General features: G+C 52.1%; 1 long non-coding RNA gene across 2 annotated transcripts in view; it reads right to left on the reverse strand.

Annotated features, from left to right (window-relative positions):
- The window catches only part of LOC122215545, a 35,194-nt gene that overhangs the window by 10,182 nt on the left and 11,688 nt on the right, over positions 1-13,324 (reverse strand). The window contains exons 2-4 of one of the 2 annotated variants that reach the window (XR_006200440.1): positions 13,075-13,163; positions 11,395-11,623; positions 10,924-11,125 (exon numbers count right to left, since the gene is read on the reverse strand). This is a non-coding gene — a long non-coding RNA (uncharacterized LOC122215545). Of the gene's footprint in view, positions 1-10,923; positions 11,126-11,394; positions 11,624-13,074; positions 13,164-13,324 lie in introns of those variants that run through there. The other variant, XR_006200441.1, reaches the window with a different exon arrangement.

Consider the following 13,324-nt stretch of genomic DNA (forward strand, 5'->3'; position numbering starts at 1 on the left):
CGGCACTTGGTACCAGATCTGCTAGAGAAGGAGAAAAAGGGAAAATAGCCAGTGCCTATCTTTGAGGGGCTCAGGAGCTAAAAGGGGACACACGGACACTGACATATAATCATAAAGCAACATAGACGTGCACTGATCCAGGGACTATTGCTACGTGCAAACTATTTTATTATGCACATGGCTTCTGTGGGTCGGGAACACATACAGGAGTTCAGCTGGATGGTAGAAGGAGGACAGGGACTCAGTCGCTGGGGTAATAATCACCTAGAGGGGCGCCTGGGTGGCTCAGTCGGTTCAGCGGCCGACTTCAGCTCAGGTCACGATCTCGCGGTCCCTGAGTTCGAGCCCCGCGTCGGGCTCTGGGCTGACGGCTCAGAGACTGGAGCCTGTTTCAGATTCTGTGTCTCCCTCTCTCTCTGCCCCTCCCCCATTCATGCTCTGTCTCTCTCTGTCTCAAAAATAAATAAACGTTAAAAAAAAAATTTAAAGAATCACCTAGAGCGTGGACTGGCAAACTACAGTCCGCGAGCCCCATCTGGCCATGCCTCTCCACTTACGTACTGTCTACAGCTGGTTTTGAATGGCAATGGGCACAGTTGGGTCTTGACAGCCGAAACCGTACGGCCAGCAAAGCCAAAAACTATTTACAACCTGCCCTTGACCGAAAACCTTTGCTGACCCCCTCATCTGGAGGCACTTCCTTCTCACGACTGGCAGTTGATGCTGACTGTCCCTTTGGGCCCCCGCTGGACCATCAGCGGGCACATGTGACTTCTTCACACGGCCTCTCACCTTGAGCTGACTCGGGTTCCCTCCCAGCATGGTGGCTGCGTCCCAAGAGACCAAGAAGGAGTCTGCCTGGTATCTTTATGACCCAGCCTCAGCAGCCACAGGGCCTCACTTCCCCACTATCCTACTGGCCAAGACGGCCACCAAAGTCCACCCGGGGTTCAAGAAGAAAGGACATAGACCCCACCGCTCACTGGGAAGACTGACAAAGTCACATTGTAAAGCAGCGCGTGGGATGGAAAATGTCGTTGCTGCCCTCTTTTGAAAACATGCTATTCTGTATACCGGGGCTTTAAAAAAGTGGCTTGAGGCAGAAAGGAGGACGCTTCTCGGAAAGGCTGCCTGGAACAGTTTAAGCTTAAGCTGAGGCTAAGAGCATAGATAAGAATCGGCCGGGAGACACTTTTCCCTTGGTGATATTCAAGCCCTCTCCATAGCAGTACCCATCTGGGTTATCTGCCTTTGGAAGCATGCCCCAAATACGGGCAGGGGAGAGGGCGTGGGGGGGGGGGTGACCTCCAGTTCCAGAGGATTCCTGGGCTACACCTGAGGCAGCAAAGAAAAATGGACCAGAACAGGTGCCATCGTTTTGGATTTAGATCGGCGTGGGCCGAGAAGAACAGGGCCGAAGTACACATGCGGCAAAATCATTATCATTATAATAACAACCAATATTTGTCGAGCCCTCAGTATGGAGTGAGCATGATTCAAAGTGTATGATTTAATGCCTCCCCACCAAGTCCAGTAGGCTTTGTTTCTGGTTCTGTTTCCTTTCTTGTTTGTTGGTTTGCTGCTTTAGTGTAACATCGGATGGCTTTTATTTATTTATTTTTTTTAAGACGTTTCTTTCAAGACAAACACATCTCAGGTCGAGACTGACTCCAGCCCTTTCTGCACCTCGACACGGGGGGGCCACCGGCTACCGGGAATCTGGGGACCACGCTGACGGCGTGATGCTAGATTTGCCCCCGTGGCCGTTCGACACGGCTCGCGAAGCCAGGCACGGCCCGAGATGAAGGGTGTTGTCTTTCACGCCTGGAGAGCTAAAGCGCTTGACTTACAGGCTAAGTTTCCCCTGTAGCAACTCTTCTGAGATACAGCCCAGCCTATTCGCAGAGCTGCACGAACCAGGGAGGCGCTCCTTTTCCCAGCTAGGGAGGAGACAGGTCGGTGGAGTCAAGGGAGGAGTCGAGCCCCGGCTGTGTGAGAAGGACACCCCAGCCGGGTCCTCAGAACCCCGAATGTCTGCCCTGCACCCTGTCTCTACAGCCTTACCTGCGAGTCCTGGCTGGAGCCAGCCAGGCCTGGGCCTGCGCGGCTACCTGTCTCCACCTCTGTGGCCATAGACTCCAGGTTACCTGGCACGGTGACCGCGCTGCTTCGAGAGGCGGGACGCTGTGGGCGGGATCGAGGCCGTCGTCATGAGCTCTTTCTCTGTGACGCTCCTTGTCTGCACTGGGTCGGGCCTGGTCCGAGCTCCATCAACTGCTGGGTAAAGGAGCAGGTGAAAGGCTCCGATACCGTGGCCTGCTCTCATCGTGCTGCTCCGTTTGCCCTCGAAGCTTTGGCCTCGGACGTTGGGAAGCTTGGACCTCCATCACGGCACCTGGGGCCTACTGCTGCCATGCCTCCCGAGGTGGCTCTGCCTTCCCTCTCATCTCGGTAGAAAAGAGACCTTGGGAAATCTGACTCTTCTGTTCCTTTAAGTACAGCTACCCATCAGCAGGGGGCCCATCTGCAGCTGGACACCTGCCCACACTTTGCACCTGGGGCCCAGGATCCTCTGCGCAGGCGAGTCACGGGCAGGCACAGCGCGTCCGAAGCCAGCTGAGCATCTAGGGTGCAGACCTCCGGCCTTATCAGCGAAGGAACCAAGCCTAACGTTGGCGAGATTCCATCCAAGATACCTTTGCGGACGTCTGAGCCGGAAGTCTTTCTCTATGGAGAGACGTCAAGCTGTCCTCCTTGCCCCTCCCCCACACTTAGAAAACAGCCCCCCCCCCCCTCCCGCCCAGGCCTGGCATCACAGATCGGACCAGGTTTTGCGGGCTGGACCGATCGCATTCGCCCCTCAGGATTGTGCGACCCGCGTCACCTATCTCCGTTTGTAATATACACGTGCTTCTGGGATTATTTGAGGCGGTAACGAGTCATTGAATCCACAAACGAATGAACGGTTGAACTGCAAGGTCGGGTAAGGGTTGAGGCTTGCTTCTCCGAGAACCAAGGAAGAGTCCACCCGGCAGCAGAAAGGGGAAGCCTTGCGAAGGAAGCTGGTCTCTGGAGGGGAATGGAGCAGAAGGGCCCGGCCAGGGTTCTTGGAGGCCTCCAGCAAACCCTCCGACTGGGCTGGCTTGAGTTGACTTCGGTTCCCTGAAGCTGGCTGTCTCTTAAGTGTCTGCGGTGTAAAACACCTCTCGGCGAAACGAGCTCGAGAGAGACACAACGTTCCCTCTGGAAGAGCCAGTGGCCTCCTGTGAGTGCACCAAGGCTGCGACTACAGTGGCCCGACCTCCAGGGAAAATGCAAATACGGCCCCTGGCCGGTCGGTGGGCCTTTAAGTTAACCGGCGTAAAGCATCCCGGCGACTGAAGGAACGGTTTGCTTCACCGCTAGACGGAGGCTGGGAGGAAAGACAGTCCGGCTTCCGCCGCGTGTCGCAGGTGCCCCGCTTCTCCGGGACGAGAGGGAACCACCTCTCTCCTCCAGGCAAAGCCCGAAGGCTGGGCAGAGTGATGGTACCCGAGGCTGCTCCTTGCATCTCATCGGCCAAGCGGACCCGGTGACGGCCGGCGGCTGGCAGCCCTCGGGAGAAATCCAGGTCGTGTCCTCCACGGCTGCAACAAGCCGTTCACACCAGCCCTATCCCTGCGTCACCCTGCCACCCCGGGACGGGGCCGCTGACAAGTGAGGGAGGAAGACGTTCACACTCATGTTTGCAAACTGTCACCTTTACCAAACAGGCGGCATCTTTCGATTACAATTAAAAACACTTATGTCAAGTTGGCTTTTAATTAAATCCCGCGCCTTCGCCTCGCTAAAGAGCAGCAAGGAGTGGCCTGCGATGGCGCCGGAGGAAAATGAAATAAATCCAGAAGCTTCCAAGAAGGCTGAAAACCCCTCTGGCAGCGGCTGACCCTAGCTGGGGTCAAACTTTACTTTAAAAATCTGCGGTCTTCGCTCAGGAAGGCAGGTGGGAATATGAAGAGGCATCATATGATGATGAAGGACATCACTATGGTGTCCTACCCCGTGCTTCTTTCTGGCCGACGAAACCCCAACTCTGTTCCAGTGTCAGGTAGCGATTCTTTGACCCAGGGTATCACTCTCTGATAATCAACGTGACCCTGGGGAAAGTTTCCTCTGCTCTTGTGTGACCCTGGGGAAAGTTTCCTCTGCTCTTGTGAAAACGAGGCACTTAAAGAAAAACTGTCTGCTCCCCTACCGTCCCCAGCTCCCCGCCTGCAAGCATGGCGTAAGGACGCAATGATTGGAGCTGTGGCAGCTATTTTGTGACCATGAGGGAAAAGCCAAGAGAATCATAGGGAGACCAGCCCCGAGACATGACATTGTTGAGCTGCTGAACGAACATTTCATACCTCTAAACATATGATATGAGAAAATGATATGCTTGCTTATATCTCCTGTTACTGGATGCTGAAACATTCTTCATTGGCATGAACCGAGCAGCTAAGTTTACACTGAAGAGGAAAAGGGGCATTAACTTCGTGCCTGCTTCCGGTTACACCGAGAATGCAACGGAAACCCCTTTCCTGATCCGCTTGCTTCATTTCAGGCCACACCTTGTCCCTTTCTGTATATTCCAGCCAAACCAGGATCCTTTCATTTCCTCCAATGCGGCATACTTGTTCTTGCCTTAGGACCTTTGCACATGCTGGTCTGCTCAGCCTTTGAAGTGCTCCTCTTCTGCTTTGTCTGTCTGTCTTCTCTGCGTATTCTGACCATTTGGGGTCTCTGATCGGTCCTCCCTCCCCAAAGCTTTCCTGAGAATCCAACCTACAGTAGCCCCAACTTCCCCCTCGGTACACATTTCCCTCGGACACAACTTTAGTTGACTTCTTATTTTCACTCTCCCCCAGTGAAGTCTAAGATCTGTGACTACAGCAGCCCCGTGGGCCTCGCTCACTATTATACTCCCCGTGTTTAACACAGGCCTGACCCACCGCAGCCCCTCACATTTTCAAATAAGCGAGCGGACGTTCTGGTCACTGTGTCCATCCCTCTGTACATGTAAGCACATTGCATTCCATCCATCGGTCCGTGAGGTGAGACCGCTTCTCCATTTCACGGACGACAAAACCAAGGCTCACGGAGTTGACGTCATTCGTCCAAGCTTACACAGCCAGTGAGCGATGGGCGGTGGCTCAAACAGACTCTCCCCCCGTTACGTTTATCTGGCTGAGTTTTGTCAACTTTTTCAGAAGATGATGGGGCAGCATTTCCAAACTTGGCATTGGGGAATCTCGGCTCACCAGCCGATTTCACAGACGGATAGTGACATACGCAGCATCCACAGGCTGCTCGATTCAACAGCGACTCCGGGCCAGGATGCCAGAGAGCTCAGGACACGACGGGGTCTCACAAAGGAAATCCTCAGCCCCAGTCGCCAACAAAACACCCAAAGCTCCACTAGCCAGGAGGCCAGCAGTCACTGCTGGGAGAATTCTGACCTCCACGATAACTTAGAACTTTGTTCCCATCACTCTCTGCGGGTCCAATGCTATGTTAAAATAAAATTCAACATTTTGCCCAGTCAAGATGTAAAATCAGCCATTTTCTAGAGACTGAAGTCTTGGGAGGTTATGGCCCAGAGTCAGCTGTGTTTGTGGAGTGTATTACCGGAGGCCAATCGGTGAGGCAGGGTGTAGACGCTAACACCCAATGAGCAAATGCTAGGCAAAAGGAAGAGAGGAAGGAAACGGCATTTATATGAAGTATCTAATGTGTTCTAGGCTCCAGGCAATGGCGTTTGATAAGCATCAGCACACTTAATTTATGCGGTAATATTTCAAGGGAACAGGTAGTGATCAAGACTCTTTCAAAAATGCCTCAATCTACTTCTGCTGCTGGGGCTTCCTCTGCTGGAACAAGGCCTCAGGCAGCTCTACACTAGGCCCCGGGGATCTCTGACCTGCCCTGAAGATGGAGAGGCAGAACGAGTTAGTCTGGACTTGATAGGTGCCAATCCCCACCACAGTGATTCTACAGTGAAAAGCTGCCGTGAACTGCTGTGCAGGCTGCACACTGCACAAATCCGGGCAGTGCCAGTCCCATCGACTTGATGTGAGTGGTACCCCCGGTGCTATACAGGGTAAACGTGTCCAAGCACGATGGCATTCCTGCATGTTAGAATCTCTCAGTAGTTTTGCTGGCGTATGTGTATTTAACACAGATTTCTGGGCCCTGCCCCTGACTATTGGAAGTCTAGCGTTTGTTTTGTTTTTTTGTTTTTTTAATTTTTTTTTTTAACATTTATTTATGTTTGCGAGACAGAGAGAGACAGAGCATGAGCGGGGGAGGGGCAGAGAGAGAGAAGGAGACAGAATCTGAAGCAGGCTGCAGGCTCTGAGCAAGCTGTCAGCACAGAGCCTGATGTGGGGCTCAAACCCACAAACCGTGAGATCATGACCTGAGCCGAAGTCAGATTCTCAACCGACTGAGCCACCCAGGCGCCCCGGAAGTCTAGTGTTTTTAAGTGGGGCCGGGGAATCTGTCCTCAGACCTACCTAGGCTTCTGGAAACCTCTTCATGTCTCCGGGCCCAGCACAACTGATACTTCACCAGAGAAAGCACCCAGATGGAGGCCATGGTGACGTTAACTGGTGTCTCCTCAGTTCTCCACCCACATCATGTCCGTCAGTCTTACCCCACTGTGCCCTTGTGCCTGGCCAGCTGTGGACCCACCTGTCTATAAATACCCAAGGTGGTTATGACACAGGCCATCCACAGACCACCCAATGAGAAACCCTCCACTGGAAATGGCTATGGTTTTTTGGCCTTTATAGTAAATCCCAGACAGGAGCTAATATCCCTGACCATTCCTTTCTCCAAAAAAGGGAGAACGGAAAACATCCCGAGGAATGTGGAGCCCTAGTGAGCTCGCTTCCAGAGCGATATGCTTCCATTAAATCCTGGCAAAACGTGAAGCTCAATTCTGGACCCTGCAGGTACGAAGTCAAAAGTTTCCTAAATGTGAAAGAGACTATTGTCCGGGCCAGGGAGGGGGGGTGGGCAGGGAGGGGGGCGGGGCTGGCCTTCCCCTCCTGGGGAAATCCTGGCATTGGCACAATCCCTGTAACACGACTCCTCAGGCAGGTGACTGAGTGGGGACCCACCCACGCCCCTGAGCAGAGATGAAGGGGTCTACAATCGCCAGGATTAATGCTTGCAGCCTCCACTCCCTTCTCGTAAATATGCTTCCATTCAGTCAGCTGGAGGAGTTTTTTCTCCTCCCCACGGATACATATCCTTGACTTTCCAATGGAAGCCAAGGGGAACTAGGATTTGTTTTGCAGCCATCTTGCTCCGTGCATCCTTAGCCACACAGGGGCAGAAACCGCTTTAGCACGTTCATCCAGACAGGAAGGAAGGACGGACGAACTCAGGAGGGTTCCCTCTAATTTTCCAGTCATGTGAGTTCCATGCCCCCGACACACACAACAGGCTTGCACGCTACAGCGTCTCTGTCCATAACATTCCCCTGGACGGAGCGTCCTCAGACCCATCTCTGCTTCTGGAAGTCTCTTTCGTCTCTCTGGGCCCAGCACCGCTGATACTTCACCAGGGAAAGCGCCCAGATAGACCCCACAGTGACGCAAGTGGTGTATCCTCAGGTCTCCGCCCCGGTCATGTCCCCCAGTCTTACCCCAATCTGCCCTTGTGCACGGCCAGCTGCGGACCCACCTGTCTCTTTGGCTGGGACACAAACTCCTTCTGGGGAGAGCCCGTGCCTGGGTGGTGCTGAGGAAACGAGCACGGAAGGCAAGCATGCCCGTACGATTTACTGCGACTTTTCGTGATGTGGCAATGCGATAGGGTCTTATTAATTCATGTTAATTTGGGGAGATCTGAATTAATGCGAAATGGGGGTAACATAAAAGGAACAATAGCTTATTTACTCGGAGTATCATGCAGAAAATCAAATTAACCCAAGAGACTTGCTGAGGGGCGGCCTTGCCTTCTGCATTAATGAATAAGTAAGAACGTGTCGAATACGGCACGTAGCCTCGAAAACAGCAGCTTCCCTGGGCGGCTGTATCTAAGCAGCTAAGAGCTGGGGTCAGCTGATCCTGGGCTTTATTTTTACTGCACCACTTACCAGCTGCTTAAACGCTCTACGCTGCCTCAGTTTACTTGTCTGTAAAGTGGGAATAATAAATACTTTCCTCCCGGGGCTGTTGTGAGAAGAGGCCGTGTCTGGCATGCCCTCGGCACATCGTAAGTGCTCAATAAATGTTGCCTGCCAATTTCATAATGATTCTTCGATCGGTGGAGGAAGGGGTTTCCCGAATGTGAACACAGTTTTGTTTTTTTGGTTTTTTTTTGGCCGTGCCCTGGGCACGTCCCAAACGACAGAGAAGAAACTCATGAGGTCTTTAGGCATCAAGGACCCTAGATATGGAGGTCTCAACTCCACCTGTCTTCTTATGAGCTCCCCGGCCAGGGCCACAGGCGTGCAAAGTGACAGCAGGCAGAACAGCACCCATGCCTCGCCGCCCCCCTTTCCAATCACTAATATCCTTCAGGATTCCGAGAGATCAGCCTTCTCCCCGAAGTGGCCTCACAGGTAAAAATCAAAATATTCCAATGGGTTTCACCCGAACACGGGCTACCAACATGCAGAAACACCAGCAAGCCAGGCTCAATTTGATGGAAACCAGTCCCCACCCACCCACCCCCCTCCCCCGGCCCCTCTCCCGCCTCCCTGGCCAGCACATTTTAAAGACACAAAACCAATCAATAGGGAGCATTCAGAGAGTTTCTGCCAGTGGCTAGGAGAGAATAGATACCGAGAAAGTCATAACGATGATAAATCCAGAGCCTGTTCCTCTCTGACTAATGTAGGCACTAAAACACGCCATGAATATCCTGCTTTGAAACATGTCACACTTCTGAGGGACCAATCAATCTCTGGCTCTCGGTGGACCACATTAAAATAAATTTGTCACTGTGAGTTTATGAAATATTGATGGTGTTTTTTAGTCAGGGTGTTAGGAGGTGGAAAGGTGTATCAGAAGAGGGAGGCAGGGAGTGGGAGAGTTGCTTTAATGAATTATCTCCAGGCTGGGAAGGGAAACGTGTGCGGGCACTGGAGAAAGACGAAGCGTGGAGGAAAACACATTGGCGTGGAGAGCGCGAGAAGCTTCCGGAATGAGGAAGCCCAGAGCCGTGGTGTCTAAACAGCCCCCCAAAGGACACTAATAAACAAGTACTCTTGGGAGGAGTCGCTGGAAGATGGGGGTTTTCTCCTAAAAACAAGGATTTGCGTGTGTGAATCCGAGTCTTGGAGAGACACGTGCACATTAACGGAGCACAGGTTCTGGGAAATCCTGCCGCGAAGAAGCTCGTTCGATTTTCTGTAACCGGCCGTTTCCCAAACTTATTTGATTTGGCGAAGACAAGCACCTTGCTGGACGCTAGGTTTCCGTGGAAGCCAGAATGGAAATGCTGGCCTAGATCTCTGCTACACAGGGCGTCGCGCGTGGACCCCAGGGCCGGGTATCAGCAGAGAGCCGGTCAGCAGGACCCCCTTCCCCGATCCACGGAAACAGAATCTGCACCGTAACAAGATCCGGGTGATTTAGACAGAGTCAGGTACGGAAGGGCCCGGTCTGAGTGGTTCACCAGAAAAAGAGGACCGCGGAGGGCAAGCTGAGATATGCCCAGTAATGGGGCACATCCCAGCTCCACGGCGTAAGCTGCCGTGTGACCTTGGCTGGTGACCTCGCCTCTCTGCGCCTCGAGGCCCTGGCCGTCTTGTTCACCGCTGTATCTCCAGCACTCAGCACGCGCTGAAAACGCAGAAGGGCTGAAAGCATGTGTGGTGCACGAATGAAAATACTGTCTAAGCCACGCAGTGGGGACCATCACAGTTCCTGCCGCTCAGGGTTATTCGGACAACTCATGAAATGGGGCCAGGGAGATGCGAGGCACGTAGCAGGCACTCGAAATGGGCCTTTGCTTTTCCTTGTCTCTTGGCTGGTCCCAGGGCAGACAACTGAGGTTTTTCCTCTCTGCTCAGGCTTTGGCGGCTTAGGTGGTCAGTCTGGCTCCGGGCTTTGTTAAAACCGGATCAGTCCTCTGGTTGATTGAGGAGGCGGAACAGGATTCTGCTCCCTCGGGTGGCTTCTGAACTTCCTTGTTGCTCAGAATTGCCCTCCCTCATCCCAGGTTACGCTCTGCAGATCGGTCCTCAAGGTCTTGGCCTTTGTCCGCCGACCCTCTAGAACCGGCCGCTTCCCTGGAGAGTCAGCTCGGGAAAGTAGCTTATTCTTTTCCTTAAACGTCTAAAATAGCGTCAAGAAAACACCAGTCCCTGGCACCCACGGGGATGGCCCTCTTCTGTCCTCTCCTACGTACCACATGGCCAGGATAGGCTACCACACCTCTCTCCTCCCCTCGTGTCTGAACACACCCTGCTTCCGTCCAGTCTTCCCTCAGGTCCCCCAGTTAACTGCATCTCAGTTTTCCCTCCTGTAAAATGGGGAGAACGAATTCTTCCTAACACAGTCGTGAGGAGGATTCAATGAAATGCTGCACGCAACTGATTATTGATGAATGCTTTATTGATATTGACCAGTGGATGATGCCTCAGCTGAACGAAGCACTCAAGAAGTTATATGAACCACGCAGCTGTTGCTGTTAAGGATGCTTTTCGACCTCAGCAAGGGGTAGAGAAGACACTCGACGAACCTGGTTGAACGAAGGAAGGGCCTGACACACCCAGCGGAAAACAGAATCTACTGTTTGAGAGGTAAGAATAACAAGTATTTAATGATTAATAGATGCCTGGCAATGTGCTAAAATCTTTTACATATGTTATCTCATGGAATCTTTAAAAAGAACCCAATGAGATGGCTACGATTATGATTCCCATTTCACGGGCAAAGAAACTGAGGCACCAAGAGGTTAAAACTCACCTAAAGCCACACAGCTAATAAACAGGAGGGCTGGAATTCAGATCTAGATCTTTCCGACCTCAGAGACGGAGCTTTGGGTCACAAAGTTATATCACGCAATACTTCACAACGGCTAAAACTGCATCCCACCATTCGCCTGTAGAAGACTAAAATCCACACCCCAAAGAGGTGCTTCACTAGAAAAACAAAAAGAAAGCCAAGTGGCCTGAGACTGCTCCACATTCCATCAGACACCCCACAAACTAGCGATCAGTCCCCCCCCCCCCACCCGATGAAAGAAGTGGCCACGAGGAGAGGTAGGTTTGTGTCCTTGGCGTATCTTGTCGTCTGTGAGACCCGGAACAAGTGAATAAATCTCTAAATCTCCATTTCCCGTCTTGCTTACAGTCATGGTAGGAGTTAGAGTAAGCTGTTCAGTGAAGCAACCACATCCCCACGTGCGTACCCCATGCCAGGCAAACTGGTGGGTTCCCGGGATACAACGAGGGCCTTCGCGAATTCACAGACCAGTAGAGGACGGCGTGATTATATCAACACAGAAGGTGAAGCAAACAGCTCTATCCTGGGGAGGGGCAGTCAGAGAAAGGCCACAGAGTTCACATCTGAGTGGGCTCTTGAAGGATGAATAGGAGTTCTCCAGGTCGACGGGGCAGAAGCAGCACTTCCAGGGAAGACTATAGACGGGAAAGTGGTAAATTGTGAAACGCGACTGTTTGCCCCAGTGTCCAACCAACACTTTGTCTTGGGGGAGAGTCAGTTTCGCGTGTGCATCCAGGTGTAGGACCGTCATGCAGGTGTGACCCTCACCCCCACTGTGAGGTTCGCTGCCACACACCGACTACTAGAGTGACAGGATTTCTGGCGTGGTCCATCTGGGCCACCAGGGAGGCAGGTTATGCCGGATAGTTCAGCAGAGGACAGTCTCCATCAGTTAAGTGACAAAGTCAGCCCGACCAGGTGACTGTTACGCTATTACCACACCAAGTATATGACTAACCGACTGTTTGGCTTTTCAGCCAAGCCCGTGGTGACACTATGTAGATTGCAGATCGATTTCGCCACCTCGGTGCTTGAAACCTTTAGAAGGCTTCCTCAGTGAAGTTCCCAGGGGAGCCATCAATGTGAGCCAAAGCAAAGAAGGATCAAAGTGGCCCTTGATTACCAGCTTTGCATGTGCCTAACACCCCAACACGGAGGTCTAGTAAGGCCAGAAGAAATGTCCAAGAGGCCCAGAGCAGAATTTGAATCATGACAACTTAGCCCCCTCAGGCTAGTACACGGGAGTGGAGAGTCAAAGAGATGAATTGATAAAGAAGATGTGGCTTATATATACAATGCAATACTCCTTGGCAATGAGAAAGAACGACATCCTGCCATTTGCAGCAACGTCGATGGAATTGGGGGGTATTATGCTAAGTGAAATAAGTCAGTCAGAGAAGGACAGCTATCCTATGTTTTCACTCATGTGGATCTTGAGAAACTTAACAGAAGACCATGGGGGAGGGGAAGGGGGAAAAAGAGTCACAAACAGAGAGGGAGGGAGGCAAACCATAAGAGACTCTTAAATACAGAGAACAAACCGAATGTTGATGGGGTGGGGGGACGGGAGGGCAGGGGAGAGGAGAAAATGGGTGATGGGCATTGAGGGGGACACTTGTTGGGATGAGCACTGGGTGCTGTATGGAAGCGAGGAACCACGGGAATCTACCCCCCAAACCAAGAGCACCCTGTATACGCTGTATGTTAGCCAACCTGACAATACATTATATTTCGGAAAATAAAAATAAAATAATAAAATAGAAAGAAAATCAAAGAGAATAGGGGGGAAAAGTGGCAATATCTGTAGGACACAAAGGACCTCCGTGACCAGCTTACCCACTGGGGTAGATTGTGTTATTCTTCACAACAGTCACTGCCCTCCCGAAGGAAGAATTCTATGTCCTTGTCCCACGTAGGTTGGATATGGCCAGGTGACCCGTGCTACCCCTCCCTGGAAGAGGATTAAATAACCCTGCCTTATTGAAACCAAGAATGGCCATTTGACTTCCCATGGCCAATGCAACGTGGACTGCAGTAACCAGTGTCACCTCTGAATAGAAGCTGTGGGCACGGGTTCATGATGTACCATGTTTTTCCTTCCTCCTTGGCACAGACTGGCAAGGTCCCATCGTCCCATGGAGGCTTCCTCGTCAGCCTGGATCCCCGAGTGCAGACCTGTGGAAGAGAGCCAGAAATAAAAGTCTTGCTATTTTGAGCCACGGAGGTTTGCGGGGTCTTTGTTACCACAGTGTAACTTGTCCTGAACTGCCTGTTACATCCACCCAGCAACGTGGAGTGGAAGAAAGAGAATTGCAGAGAACGACCGCAGGCACTTG

Source organism: Panthera leo, chromosome A3 (genome assembly GCF_018350215.1).
Source record: "Panthera leo isolate Ple1 chromosome A3, P.leo_Ple1_pat1.1, whole genome shotgun sequence".
Classification (NCBI taxonomy): domain Eukaryota; kingdom Metazoa; phylum Chordata; class Mammalia; order Carnivora; family Felidae; genus Panthera; species Panthera leo.